The sequence below is a fragment of the Leptodactylus fuscus genome, chromosome 5 (genome assembly GCF_031893055.1).
Source record: "Leptodactylus fuscus isolate aLepFus1 chromosome 5, aLepFus1.hap2, whole genome shotgun sequence".
In the NCBI taxonomy this organism is placed as follows: domain Eukaryota; kingdom Metazoa; phylum Chordata; class Amphibia; order Anura; family Leptodactylidae; genus Leptodactylus; species Leptodactylus fuscus.
This window is the reverse complement of record NC_134269.1, coordinates 167,629,962-167,644,272: the sequence shown is the minus strand read 5'-3', so window position 1 is coordinate 167,644,272 and position 14,311 is coordinate 167,629,962.

The window sequence follows — 14,311 nt, the reverse complement described above, 5'->3', positions numbered from 1 at the left end:
GGGTGATGGTAAAGGATGGATTTTGATATATGCTGCGTAAGGTGGTTAGGTAGGAAGCATAGGATGGTTTAGCTTTGTGGGTGCATTCACACAGTGCAGTTGTGGTGCAGTTAAACATCCATCAGATTTGTAGGAAAAAAATTGTTGTAGGGGTGCTATGAAAAATTATTTTTTCTAGGGGTACTCCAAAACACTGATCTATACTATAGACTTCAGGCTTATGATACAAAGCCTATTAATAACAGCTTTCTGAATGGCAAAGATAAATGTATTAACTTCCTTTCCACTTCCTCTACAAATATATCTTCCCTTTAAGAACACAAATAAACACATCAGTGCCATTTTTAGCATCCTGTAGTCATTTACATTTCCCTCTAATACTGGTTAAGTATGTGTTGAATAAATTGACAGTCTGTAGGAAAGGATTCATAGATTTATAGGATTTAGATCAGGTAGAAATCAGAGCAAATCCTGAGAGTCCTTGTTAACGGTCGGGTGATCAGGACTCTCCCTGTATCTCCTAGGAGTCCTGTTCAGTTTTACTCTGCTTTTTTACCCAAAAATCTGCTCCAAATCATATAACCATATATTACAAAGATCAACTTCTCTTCCTCTACCGTCTGCTATTCTCAGATAGGGCAGCAGAAATAACATGACCGGTTCACTTCAGAGATTAAGTTATGTAAAATCTACAGTTTTGGTCATATATGCTCCGGACTGATATTATAAATAGAAGATACCACCCTCATCTATTCATTATTTCAGTCATTTTTCCGTATCTAATCGCGCATGCATTGTGTTTTTTCCACTGAGTGACAGATGACAGTATCTGTGACCTCCTTCTATTTCCTGTTTAGCCTTCACACTTTTCATCCTCTGTACTGCTCAAGTCTTGTATAGTTGAGACTATTGTCCATCAGCTTTGTTCCCGGAGCGAGGTTGCCTACCTCCTTGTAAGTTGTGCAATGGTCCAAAATGGTAATATCTGATCACGACAGCCCCTTTTACATCAAAGTGATCAGATGTTTCAAAATTCATATTCTGTCATATTCTGTCATATTCTGTCATCATTATGAGTTAGCCATTAAAAAAGGTATCACCTACTGAAGACTTGCAAAGTTTTTTTGTTTTTTTATATTTTATAACCACTGGCTAACACGGTACCAAAACAAACATTTTCCTTTTACCAGATGTTTCAAGAATCTCAAAAATTGGGGCCACACGGTGGCTCAGTGGTTAGCACTGCAGCCTTGCAGCGCTGGAGTCCTGGTGTTCAAATCCCACCAAGGGCAAAAAAAAAAACCATCTGCAAGGAGTTTGTATGTTCTCCCTGTGTTTGCATGGATTTCCATCCCATATTCCAAAAAAAGACATACTGATAGGGAAAAATGTACATAGTGAGCTCTATGTGGGGCTCACAATCTACATAAAAAAAAAAAAAAAAAAAAAAAGAATCTCAAAAATTGGCATGTTACGCATGGAGGGGTCCAGGATGAAAATGTTTGCAGGGAACCCCCCCCCCCATTTATATTAAAACTGTAGGGAGGTACCTTATGATAGTTATATACTATATAAATAGGGCGCGTCTACAGAACTAGTTGTGCATCCCTTGTACTCCTGAGTAGAGATGAGCGAACACTAAAATGTTCGAGGTTCGAAATTCGATTCGAACAGCCGCTCACTGTTCGAGTGTTCGAATGGGTTTCGAACCCCATTATAGTCTATGGGGAACACACAGGAATGCATTGGCCAGCCTTCGGCCAATCAGCGCTGGCTCTGCTGGAGGAGGCGGAGTCTAAGGTCGGACCTGAATGGAGACTGGTGTGGAGCGATCTTAGACTCCGCCTCCTCCAGCAGAGCCAGCGCTGATTGGCCGAATTCCGTACTCTGGCCAATCAGCGCTGGCCAATGCATTCTATTAGCCCGATGAAGTAGAGCTGAATGTGTGTGCTTAGCACACACATTCAGCTCTACTTCATCGGGCTAATAGAATGCATTGGCCAATCAGCGCTGGCCAATGCATTCTATTAGCTTGATGAAACAGAGTGTGCACAAGGGTTCAAGCGCACCCTCGGCTCTGATGTAGCAGAGCCGAGGGTGCACAAGGGTTCAAGTGCACCCTCGGCTCTCCTACATCAGAGCCGAGGGTGCGCTTGAACCCTTGTGCACCCTCGGCTCTGCTACATCAGAGCCGAGGGTGCGCTTGAACCCTTGTGCACACTCTGCTTCATCAAGCTAATAGAATGCATTGGCCAGCACTGATTGGCCAGAGTACGGAATTCGGCCAATCAGCACTGGCCAATGCATCCCTATGGGAAAAAGTTTATCTCACAAAAATCATAATTACACACCCGATAGAGCCCCAAAAAGTTATTTTTAATAACATTCCCCCCTAAATAAAGGTTATCCCTGCCTGTACAGCTATCCCTGTCTCATAGTCACAAAGTTCACATTCTCATATGACCCGGATTTGAAATCCACTATTTGTCTAAAATGGAGGTCACCTGATTTCGGCAGCCAATGACTTTTTCCAATTTTTTTCAATGCCCCCGGTGTCGTAGTTCCTGTCCCACCTCCCCTGCGCTGTTATTGGTGCAAAAAAGGCGCCAGGGAAGGTGGGAGGGGAATCGAATTTTGGCGCACTTTACCACGCGGTGTTCGATTCGATTCGAACATGGCGAACACCCTGATATCCGATCGAACATGTGTTCGATAGAACACTGTTCGCTCATCTCTACTCCTGAGCAGTGGAACAATTTGGTCCTTCCTCAGGAGAATTACTTAAACCTGAGCCACAGTCAAAATCTGTATTGGCCCCTTTTCTACCTTGTACCATTTAGAGTAGTGGTATAATTTATGTTTCAGAAGGTCCTTTAGGGCCCCCTCAGAGTCCAGAGTCTGATAGTGGCTGCTACCTCTGCACCTCCTATAGCTATGCCCCCGTCCTCACCACAGCCAGATCATTTAAAAGAAGATGTATGCCACCTTAGCCACAAGAAGCATGAAATACAAATAGCTATGGGAAAGAGATGGGCATGGGGAAAGGTTTCAGCTGGGTGGCATTCCTCCCCATCCAGCTTGGCTTGACTGACAGGTCTTTACTTATATACCTATAGAAGAGAGCTGTCAATCAAACCAACGAGAAGCTGGAGGGAAGCTCTTATCCAGGTGCCAATTGTAATGCTATGTTTTCTCTGAAATTCCACAGTTCCATAGTTCTTTGTTATATGGGAATTTGTGGTTAGCACAGCCTTAACCCTTTGTCAGATTCCTTTTAAAACTCTTTAAATAAACAAATATGATATATTTAAGAATGTAGTGCAAGACGTTACAAATACATGTGAGGGTGAAGGATTATACATAGAGACGCATATAATCGTTGAAACTTAGCTCGTGACTGCAAAGGCTATGTAGGACATGGTAGAATACAAAAATGTACACTGTACTGTACACACGGTGTTAAAACCAGAGATGCAACTATACGGGATGCAGAAGATTCAGTTCGTCTGGATTCTGGAGCCTAAAAAGTTTTAACCTTTAGTGACTGGTCTGTTTTAGGATATAATGAGCAAACAATTTTTTTAGCTGGTTTCCGTTGTCATATACCAAGAGGGCTTGTCTTTTCTGGTTTGTAGTGTGTAATGGTGCTGTTTCTGCTGGATATATGTCTTTAATTAAAGGGGCTCTATCAGCAAAATCATGCTGCTAGAGCCCCACATATGCATGCATAGCCTTTAAAAAGGCTATTCAGGCACCGTAAATGTTATATTACACTACCCCCCCGTTTTAAAATAATAGCCTAAAAAAGAATGTGCTCTACTTACCGAGCGTGCACGCTGGGCGGGCATTCTGGGTGTGTCTTAATCTTCTTCCCCGCCTCTTCTTCCTCCGATGTCCTCTGGTCCCGTCTTCCTCCAGCACTCGCGAACGTACAGTGATAGCCTGGGCGCATGCGCAGTAGCTGTGCTCCGCGAGCGAGCACCAGAGGAAGACGGGACCCGAAGACATCAGAGGAAGAAGAGGCGGGGAGGAAGATGAAGACACACCCTGAATGCCCGCCCAGCGTGCACGATGCGTAAGTAGAGCACATTCTTTTTTAGGTTATTATTTTAAAACGGGGGGGGTAGTTTAATATAACTTTTACGGTGCCTGAATAGGCCTTTTAAAGGCTATGCACGCATATGTGGGGCTCTAGCAGCATGATTTTGCTGATAGAGCCCCTTTAACTTTTATTACCTTTTTTCTGGGAAGGAATTTACAAAAACAGCAATTTTTGCATCTCCCTTTTATGCTGTAAATTTTGTGACATTTGCTGTGTGACTTAAATAAGCTAATAAATATATTTACTATATGTTTGTGTTAATAGAATTGTTTGAGATTGTAATTTTATACAGAAGAACCTGGTAATTTTATGGATGTCATTTTGGGGAACATAACACTTTTTGATTGCTATTTATAACATCTCTTCTGTGGCCGACAGACAAAAAACAGTAATTCTAGCATCATTTTGTAGGTTTTTGGTACATTGTTCACCACGTGGAGAAAATAACATTACAGTTGCATTGTTTAAGTCATTAGGGGTAATACTCAATATATGTGTTATGTTTTTATTATTTATTAAACATTTCGGGATGGGGGATTTATGTGTTATGATGATTTTACTGTACGGAATGAATGCCAATAAATGGCTCTGGTGAAAGCCCAGGGGTGAACATAGCAGTGATGTATTCAATGCAGCTGCACAGGGCCCAGTAGCCCAACTACTTTCTTCTTTATATTAGATTGTAGGTAAATACTAATAAACATTAAGGCTAATGATTACTGGTGGATTGTTACAGAGACTACATAGGTGCTCTAGACAAAGATATTACAAAGCAAGGGGTCCACAGGTGTCTGAGGACTCCTTGAAAACCTGTATGAGGGTAAATACTTGTTAATACAATTTTTCCTGATAGAGTTTGCTTCATGCTGGCAGCACATTCCCTGTTTATACAGAAAGATGTGCTGCCAATAACAATAATTTTTCTGTTAACGTAAAAGATGCCAACAGCAAACATGTCTGCTCATTTGTCATTTATACGGTCTAATGATTGGGTACAAGTATTCCTATGAACACACTTTTATCCAGTTGTAACTATACTACTATATTGATGCTTGCTAATTATTATTTTTTATTCTAAATAATTAAGATATTTATTGTCAAGTGGGTGGTCCTGGGGCACAACAGGAAACGGATGTGATTCTCATTGTTGCCTCTGTTCATCTCTGATCGGATAGTGTCAGAGAGCTCTGAATTACACCGCCTTGCCTGTTTCTGCCTTGGACCACCCACTTGGCAGTACAGACCCTAGTTAGCATATCAGTCATCAAAACCAATTCCACTGATAGCTTATAATGGAGGGCCTACAGAAAAAAATCCAACTGCGGAGGAACCAGCGGAGCAGAACCTACTAAAGGATGCAATGAGTTGGAGATGATGGAATGGATCAAAGGTTCTATTTAAGGGAACGATCAGCTCACATCATTGATGCCTGGAACAATAAGGTGATTTGTTTCTTGAGAATTTTGTTTCATTTTGGCAATTTTTAAAAAATTTTAAACTAGTTTTAAAATATATCTCTTTTCTTCTTCATCACAACAATAAATCAGCCATGTAATGTTTGCGCTCATGTGTTATTATAGCGATTAGCTGTAAGTGTGGCATAAACTTATACAGTAGGATTGCTATGTGTTGTCATTACATCATCCTCATGTGTCTTTTTTATTTTATTTTTTAAAGATTTTACACATAAGAACAAAGTAACAGAGCATAGTATTTCAGCTAACAACTTACACTTACATCCTCTATTATCAGAACCTCCCACGCTCGAATACAAGACTTCTGAGCTGCACCACTTCTCTGGAATGCTCTACCCCGGAAAATCAGACTAACTCCCAATTTCTACAGTTTCAAACGCAAACTAAAGTCTCATCTTTTCAGACAGGCCTATCTCAATTTCTAACGTAAACCCTTAACCCTCCTCTGTCCCCGCTCCCACATTTCCCCACATGATATGATGTCATCTCATGCTAACTTTATAGGTCCAAGCTCCATCCACATGTTAAAGGACACGACTGTTGACGGCTCATAAATAGAGATGAGCGAACAGTAAAATGTTCGAGATTCGATATTCGTTTCGAGTAGCCCCTCAATATTCGACTACTCAAATCGAATATCGAACCCTATTATAGTCTATGGGGGGAAAATGCTCGTTTCAGGGGTAGGCAACATTCGATCAAATTATACTTACCAAGTCCACGAGTGAGGGTCGGGCTGGATCCTCCGAGAAGTCTTCTCCGTGCAGCGTCCCCGCGGCATCTTCCGGCTCTGAATTCACTTTGCCAGGCATCGGGCCTGGGCAGAGCCAACTGCGCATGTCCGCACTACAAGCGGGCATGCGCAGTCGGTTCTGCCCAGGCCCGATGCCTGGCAGAGTGAATGAAGAGCCGGAAGACGCCGCGGGGAAGCTGCACGGAGAAGACTTCTAAAGGTAGGAGAAGAACCAGCATTGATTGGCCGACTGTATAGCATTCGGCCAATCAATGCTGGTTCTGCATCGAACTTTTCCATTCGAATAGCGAGTGGTACTCGATCGAGTACGAGTATTTTGAATACTGTAGTATTCGATCGAATACCTACTCGATTGAGTACTACTCGCTCATCTCTACTCATAAAGTTTTATGTTTGTGTAATGACAGTCATCTCTATTACAAAAGTGTCTGACCTCTGCATAAGCAATACCACCCCTGCTACCTCTTGTGTCACCCCCTCTACCTCATAGATTGTAAGCTCTTGCGAGCAGGGCCCTCAGTCCCATTGTGTGAAATTACTTTCTTTGTAATGTATCTTTTTGTCTGTTCTTGAACCCTACAAATTGTACAGAACTGCGGAATATGTTGGCGCTATATAAATAAAATTTATTATTATTATATTATTATCATTGGAGCATAATTTAATGAGAGTACAATACATGAAAAAAAACAGAGCAAATGCGGACTATATAATAATTTTGGCCATGTAGCTGACATGTGGATGTATGTCTGTGTTCCTATAAGCATGCCTATAGTTATTGAATGATAGAGGAAAAGTTTTGGAACCTATGATTATGTGCAAAGGTTTCCATCTAGTGGACACTGGGCAAAATTTCACATGTTATGACTGTTCTGAAAGGGTTTTATACTTAAAGGGATCTGTGAGGGGATTCATGCTCCCTGATATACATTCAGTATGAGACCTTCACTAGCTACCTTATTAAAAACGGCCATATTTTACTCTGAAACACTGCATTTAAAAAAAAAAAAAAACACACATAAATACACATTAAAAGATGAACAAGACACAGGCAGAAGTGTCCACTAAATGGCTCCGTAATAGCTTATTGCGGCCTGTCTTGGATCAAATAACAGGTTGTGCAAATAGGGACAGACCTGTTAATCAAACAAAGCCAAAAAGTGGGAGCCATCACCGTGACAAGTCTCCCTGTACTGAATTGTCTATGCAGTGATTCAGTGTACATAGTTTTTTGTTACAAGAGGGACTTATCAGGATTTCATGCTATCTGGTCCATGCACCATCAATCCCCTGAGAGATGCGGAATGCAGAGGTACCAATCGTTACCAGGTCCAGGAGCATGATGGGGCCCCAAAGGCTCTCTACAACATGAGAAGATACCAATATTATACTGGGGGCAGTATAATGCTCCACAGTGGACCTATACAGTATAACATGGTTCTTACAGTGGTTCCACACAGTATAATGCTCCACAGTAGGCTCCCATGGTATAAAAATCTTCCAAGAGACCTCCTCTTGATACATCAGTTTGATCAGTTTTATCCTCTTGTTACATCAGTTTACATCCGGTTTTGTCCAAAAATGACCCATATTTGGTGCTCAACTGCTTGCATCAAAAAAAAATGTGCAAATTCCTTAATTTTATGACCTACTTGCCACTTTACAGAAAAGTGGGCAGAGTAGGGGGATCAATGCAGGCCTGGGTCGGGAAGCCTCAGCCCAACAAATTTACTATAACTCATATTAGGGCGGGTTCACACCTGCCGACAGGAGACGGAAACCCAGCAGTCAGTGTCCGTCCATGAGCACCCATGAGCGTCTTCTGGTCTCCGCGGTGAAACCGGACACAAAGTCCTGCATGTCTGACTTTGTGTCCGGTTAAAAAAAAACGGTCTCGCCACGGAGAGGCAGAAGACCCTTATGGGCACTCATGGGCAGACACTTTGCAAACCCTTTCAAATGAATGGGTTTGAAAACTGACTGACGGTTTCCGTCTCCTGTCCAGTTTCTTGGGCAGAAGACAAAAAACTGAAAGTGAAGACCGGGCGCAGGTGTGAACCCGCCCTCAGTAAACTGGTGTGAAGTATATCTGAATTCCATGCCACTCTCAGACTAATGTAGATTTCAATTTTGGAACATAGGGCCTCCTGTGGTGCACCAGAATTATTACAAGGCTGGAGCCTCTTATTTTCCTACTGAAGTTAGATACTTCTATTATTCCACCGTACACAAATCCTTTTCTGGATCTGATTTAGCCCTAGCCTCTCCTGACCCTAAAGCTGAAAATACCTCTCATGAGATTTTGGATTATTCAACCTTCTCTCTCACTACTGTATATTAGCAGGTTTTCTAATTCAGTTCCAATTCTGGCACATGCGTTACAATCCCCTGCAGTTCCTATAGCTGTGATCACTGCTATAATGGGTTTATAATTCTAATCATCCTGATCTCCTCATTAACTGGACCACATTTTAGTTAAAAATTTTATGCCTGGCTATGTTTGCTATATGACGCCTCAAGAGCGCACCTCTAATGAGGCGAAGTGCACCAGAGCGCAGGTAAGATAAGTAACACTGGTTTTTATGTTTGTCCCCTCCCCGGATCTCTGATCAATATAATCTGGGATCTGAAGAGACCCCAGAGTATAATAATAGTTAATGTGTGAGCCACTATAGGGAATAATCCTGTGTGCACGATGTGGAACATTATAGCGTCTGTAAATGGGGTGTTATACTGTGTGGGGGCCAGGAAAGGGGGTCATTTATATATAAGCGTTCATTAGGAGACATCATTTATATAAAGAGTCATTAGGGGAGCAGTATTTATGTCAGGGGGAATCAGGGACCATGGGAAGAATATGCAAATCTGTCTTCCATGAAGTCAGGTGCCTCAGTGTTGCAAACCAATAGAGGGCGCATCACTGGAATGTGCAAGCCTGTCTTCCCTGATGTAATTAGGAAGACAGAATCTCAGTGATATAGCCCAGTAAAGGCTTCTCCCTTTAACATCATGCTCGACCTTCCAAGAGGCCTTTGTTTTGCAATGATGTTGGGATTATAACCAGGTATAGTCTCTCAACCGAGGATGGCCGTTTCGATGTTATTTCATCTCGTCAGCCCGGTGTAGAGAAGACTAACCTGGTAGAGGTGAGAGGCTTAGACAGGGTTAGGGGGATATCGTCACTCCTTGGGGAGAGACCACCATATAGGTGTGTGGAGACTTATTAAGCCTTTAGCTTAGGGGGAATCAGGTGTTATGTCAGTCCAGGTAGCTGCAACGGGGCTAAGGGATAGCAGTAGGGAATCTCGCCCTGCACTACTCCCACTAGCTATCCCGGTCCCTGCCTCACGGGTGTGGGTCGGCTGTACTCAGGCTAAGCCTGACCCCGACAGCTCCTCTCTCACTGATTCCGTAGGCCTAGAGGGAAGTGGGAGAAGGAATGCCCTATAAGACCTCTAGGGACTGGAGACTAAAGGGGGTCACCCCTAACGAACAAGTGAAGCTGCTACTGACAGGGACTGACAAGGGTGTGTGCTGACTAAAAACACAAGCAGCACACAGGAAACATGTGGGAAAGGTTCCCCAAACCAATATGGGAAGGAACTTTACACTAGGAAACAAACACAGGGAAACTGAGTAGAAATCAAAGGATAAGGCAATTCACTCACACAGTCAATTATACACAGAGGGAGGATTGGTGAACACAGAAGGGAAAACACACAAACCAACTCGTTCACCCAAACCTCCCAAAAAACCAACCACGGAACTTCCTCTATCCCAGAACACCACCTACTCCTCCTGCTAAGGCCTAGCTCTGTAAAAGCGACACTCAGCACAGAACCATGGGAGGCATGGGTTTAAATACAGAGTAGAGACCACTCCTCCCAGGTGCAAATGGGAGGACAGACTAATCAACCAGGAGATAAAGCTGCCTACCATCAGTGCGCACGTGCAAGTCAGAAGGTGTGCACCAATACTCACGACAGGACAACTCCGCAGCGCCAGGATGCCACCCCAGACACTGCGCAGCCAAAAACTCCCCAGGTAAGAAAAATAGAAAGTAAAGAACCTAAATACTCCTAACATCAGGGACATAATATAAGGGGCAATTAATTAAAGGGATCCTATCATACAAACACATTTTTTTTCTGAGTAACACGTCGGAATAGTCTTCTCTCGTTGTCTTCTCTGCGCCGCCGTTTCGTAGGTATTCCAGTTCTTGTTGGTATGCAAATGAGTTCTCTCGCAGCATTGGGGGTGGGCCCAAGCGCTTAAACAGCATTGGGGGGCGTCCCCAATGCTGCGAGCGATATCTCTCCAGCGCTGCCTCCATCTTCGTCAGCAACATCCTCTTCATCCTCTTCTTCCGGCGCAGGTTTCAGACTTCTAGGCCTCGGGCAGACCAGACTGCACATGCCCACAGGCCACGAGAAAATGGCTCTGTTTGAGCTCTGGGGCCCACCCCCAGTGCTGCGAGAGAACTCAATGAAAGGTAGAAGAATAGCCTTTCTTAAGGCTATTCCGACATGTTACTCAGAAAAAAATGTGTTTGTATGATAGGATACCTTTAAAGGGCTTGTCCAGGATAATCACTTTTTTTTAATATGAGACTGGGGAAAGTGATTTAAAAAAAACAAAATCCTACTCACCTGTCCCTTGTGCTCCGATGTCTCACACTGCGGTCCGGTTCTGCTGCTCCAGTGTGTTCTTCTGGTGAAGTCCCCACATGACCGTGGAGGTTGCTGACATGGGAAGTCATAGTGCTGTGGGGAGGAAAACACCAGAGCAGAAGGATTGTAACATGCTGGAAGACACAGTGGCGTAACTAGGAATGGCGGGGGCCCCGCGGCGAACTTTTGTGAGTTGGGTGCCTGGAAAAGTGAGGAGCCAAAGATGTCTGTGTTGCAAACTTTACAGAGACATAAAGTTACACCTGAAAGAAGTGGTCATGGTGGTCCAAAGGGAAGAGAAGGGAAATGTGAAGGATCAGGGTGGGTTCACAACTGCGCTCTTCTTCCAGTAGGTGCAATCCGGCCAGTTTCCTTCTTCCCCATGAAAATGGACAGGAGACGGAAACCACACAGTCAGTTTTCAAACCCATTCACTTGAACGGTTTTGCAAAGGTGACCGTGCGTGTTCGTCTTCTGCCTGTCCGTGCGGAAACCTTTTTCTTTTTACCCAGACACAAAGTCCTGCGACTTCTTAATTCAGTAGTTGTTTTAGATGTCAAGGCTAGCACTTAGTACTTTTCTGCACTCAATGTCTGCAGCATCCCAGACATCCCAGACATTGCTTCTCTTTTCTTTTTTTTTTTTTAATGTACAGTGTTGGCCAAAAGTATTGGCACCCCTGCAATTCTGTCAGATAATACTCAGTTTCTTCCAGAAAATGATTGCAAGCACAAACTCTTTGGTATTAATATCTTCATTTATTTTGCGTGCAATGAAAAAACACAAAAGAGAATGAAAAAAAGTCAAATCATTGATCATTTTACACAAAACTCCAAAAATGGGCCGGACAAAAGTATTGGCACCCTCAACCTAATACTTGGTAGCACAACCTTTAGACAAAATAACTGCGAACAACCGCTTCCGGTAACCATCAATGAGTTTCTTACAATGCTCTGCTGGAATTTTAGACCATTCTTCTTTGGCAAACTGCTCTAGGTCCCTGAGATTTGAAGGGGGCCTTCTCCAAACTACCATTTTGAGATCTCTCCATGGGTGTTCTATGGGATTCAGGTCTGGACTCATTGCTGCCACTTTAGAAGTCTCCATTGCTTTCTCTCAAACCATTTTCTAGTGCTTTTTGAAGTGTGTTTTGGGTCATTGTCCTGCTGGAAGACCCATGACCTCTGAGGGAGACCCAGCTTTCTCACACTGGACGATACATTATGCTGCAAAATTTGTTGGTAGTCTTCAGACTTCATAATGCCATGCACACGGTCAAGCAGTCCAGTGCCAGAGGCAGCAAAGCAACCCCAAAACATCAGGGAACCTCCGCCATGTTTGACTGTAGGGACCGTCTTCTTTTCTTTGAAGGCCTCTTTTTTTTTTTTCCTGTAAACTCTATGTTGATGCCTTTTCCCAAAAAGCTCTACTTTTGTCTCATCTGACCAGAGAACATTCTTCCAAAACGTTTTTGGCTTTCTCAGGTAAGTTTTGGCAAACTCCAGCCTGGTAAGAAGTAGGGTCTTCCTGAATATCCTACCATACAGTCCCTTTTCATTCAGATGCCGACGGATAGTACGGGTTGACACTGTTGTACCCTTGGACTGCAGGGCAGCTTGAACTTGTTTGGATGTTAGTCGAGGTTCTTTATCCACCATCCGCACAATCTTGCGTTGAAATGTCTCGTCAATTTTTCTTTTCTGTCCACATCTAGGGAGGTTAGCCACAGTGCCATGGGCTTTAAACTTCTTGATGACATTGTGCACGGTAGACACAGGAACATTCTGGTCTTTGGACTTGTAGCCGTGAGATTGCTCATGCTTCCTCACAATTTTGCTTCTCAAGTCCTCAGACAGTTCTTTGGTCTTCTTTCTTTTCTCCATGCTCAATGTGGTACACACAAGGACACAGGACAGAGGTTGAGTCAACTATAATCCATTTCAACTGGCTGCAAGTGTGATTTAGTTATTGCTACCACCTGTTAGGTGCCTCAGGTAAGTAACAGGTGCTGTTAATTACACAAATTAGAGAGGCGTCACATGATTTTTCAAACAGTTCCATTACTTTTGTCCACCCCCTTTTTATGTCTGCTGTGTAATTATATCCAATTTGGCTTTTTGACCATTCGTTTTGTGGTTTTCCATTGAAGACAAATTAAATGAAGATAATAATACCAAAGAATTTGTGATTGCAATCATTTTCTGGAAGAAAATGAGTATTATCTGACAGAATTGCAGGGGTGCCAATACTTTTGGCCAACACTGTATAATATCCATTTAGTTCAATATTGTATATACCCACAAGATATACCTGCAAGTATGTATAGTATCCATCTAGTTAAGAAATATGTTTCCATCTATAGAATTTAATTAAACGTCTGTAAAAGTGTGTTTGCAATGGCTGGAATAGACAAAAACCACATAGTAAATATATGTTAATATTTTCAGCTGGTTTGTGGAATGCTGGAGGGACAAATCTGGTTAAGATTTGCTTGTGGGTTTTAATGATGTTTGTCTTTGGGTGACTGTAAAATGTGACATCAATGTGGCATTGTGTAATTATTAGAGATGAGTGAATACCATTTGATCGAGTAGATATTCGATCGAATATTAAGGTATTCAACATATTCGTTTCCAATTGAATACCAGACGGTAAACACAGTAATAATTCGTATCCCCTCCCACCTTCTCCGACGCTTTTTTTTTTTTTCACCAATAACTGCGCAGGCGAGGTGGCACAGGAAGCAGAAATACGTAGGCATTAAAAAAAAAAAAATAGGAAAAAGTCATTGGCTGGCTAAATCAGGTAACCGCAGCTTTATAAGAATAGTATAGTAATATAGTAATATTTTAAAAGGTACATTGATGATTTATTATGTGTGTGGGAGGGGGATGACCACAGTTTTGTGGAATTTAAAGAGTATCTAAATTTGAATCAGATGGGCATCCAATTTACGGGAAAATCCGCAACAAATTAAATTGATTTCCTAGATTTGGTCTTAATGGCCCATGATAATATTATTACAACAAAGACACATTTTAAATCAGTAGACTGCAACAGTTTTTTGGATTTCAATAGTTTACATTATCCTAAATGGAAATCAAATGTACCTTATGGCCAATTTAGACGGGTAAGGAAAAACTGTACCCATCTTAAAGATTATCAAGACCAAAGCAAAATATTGGCTCAGAGATTTTATGATCGTCATTATCCTAAGGACCTTGTAAATGTGGCCAAAAATAAAGCGGGTTTATTGTCCCAAGCAGACTGTCTTCAGTCAAAAGTAAAAGCTAATGATGACTGTCACCAT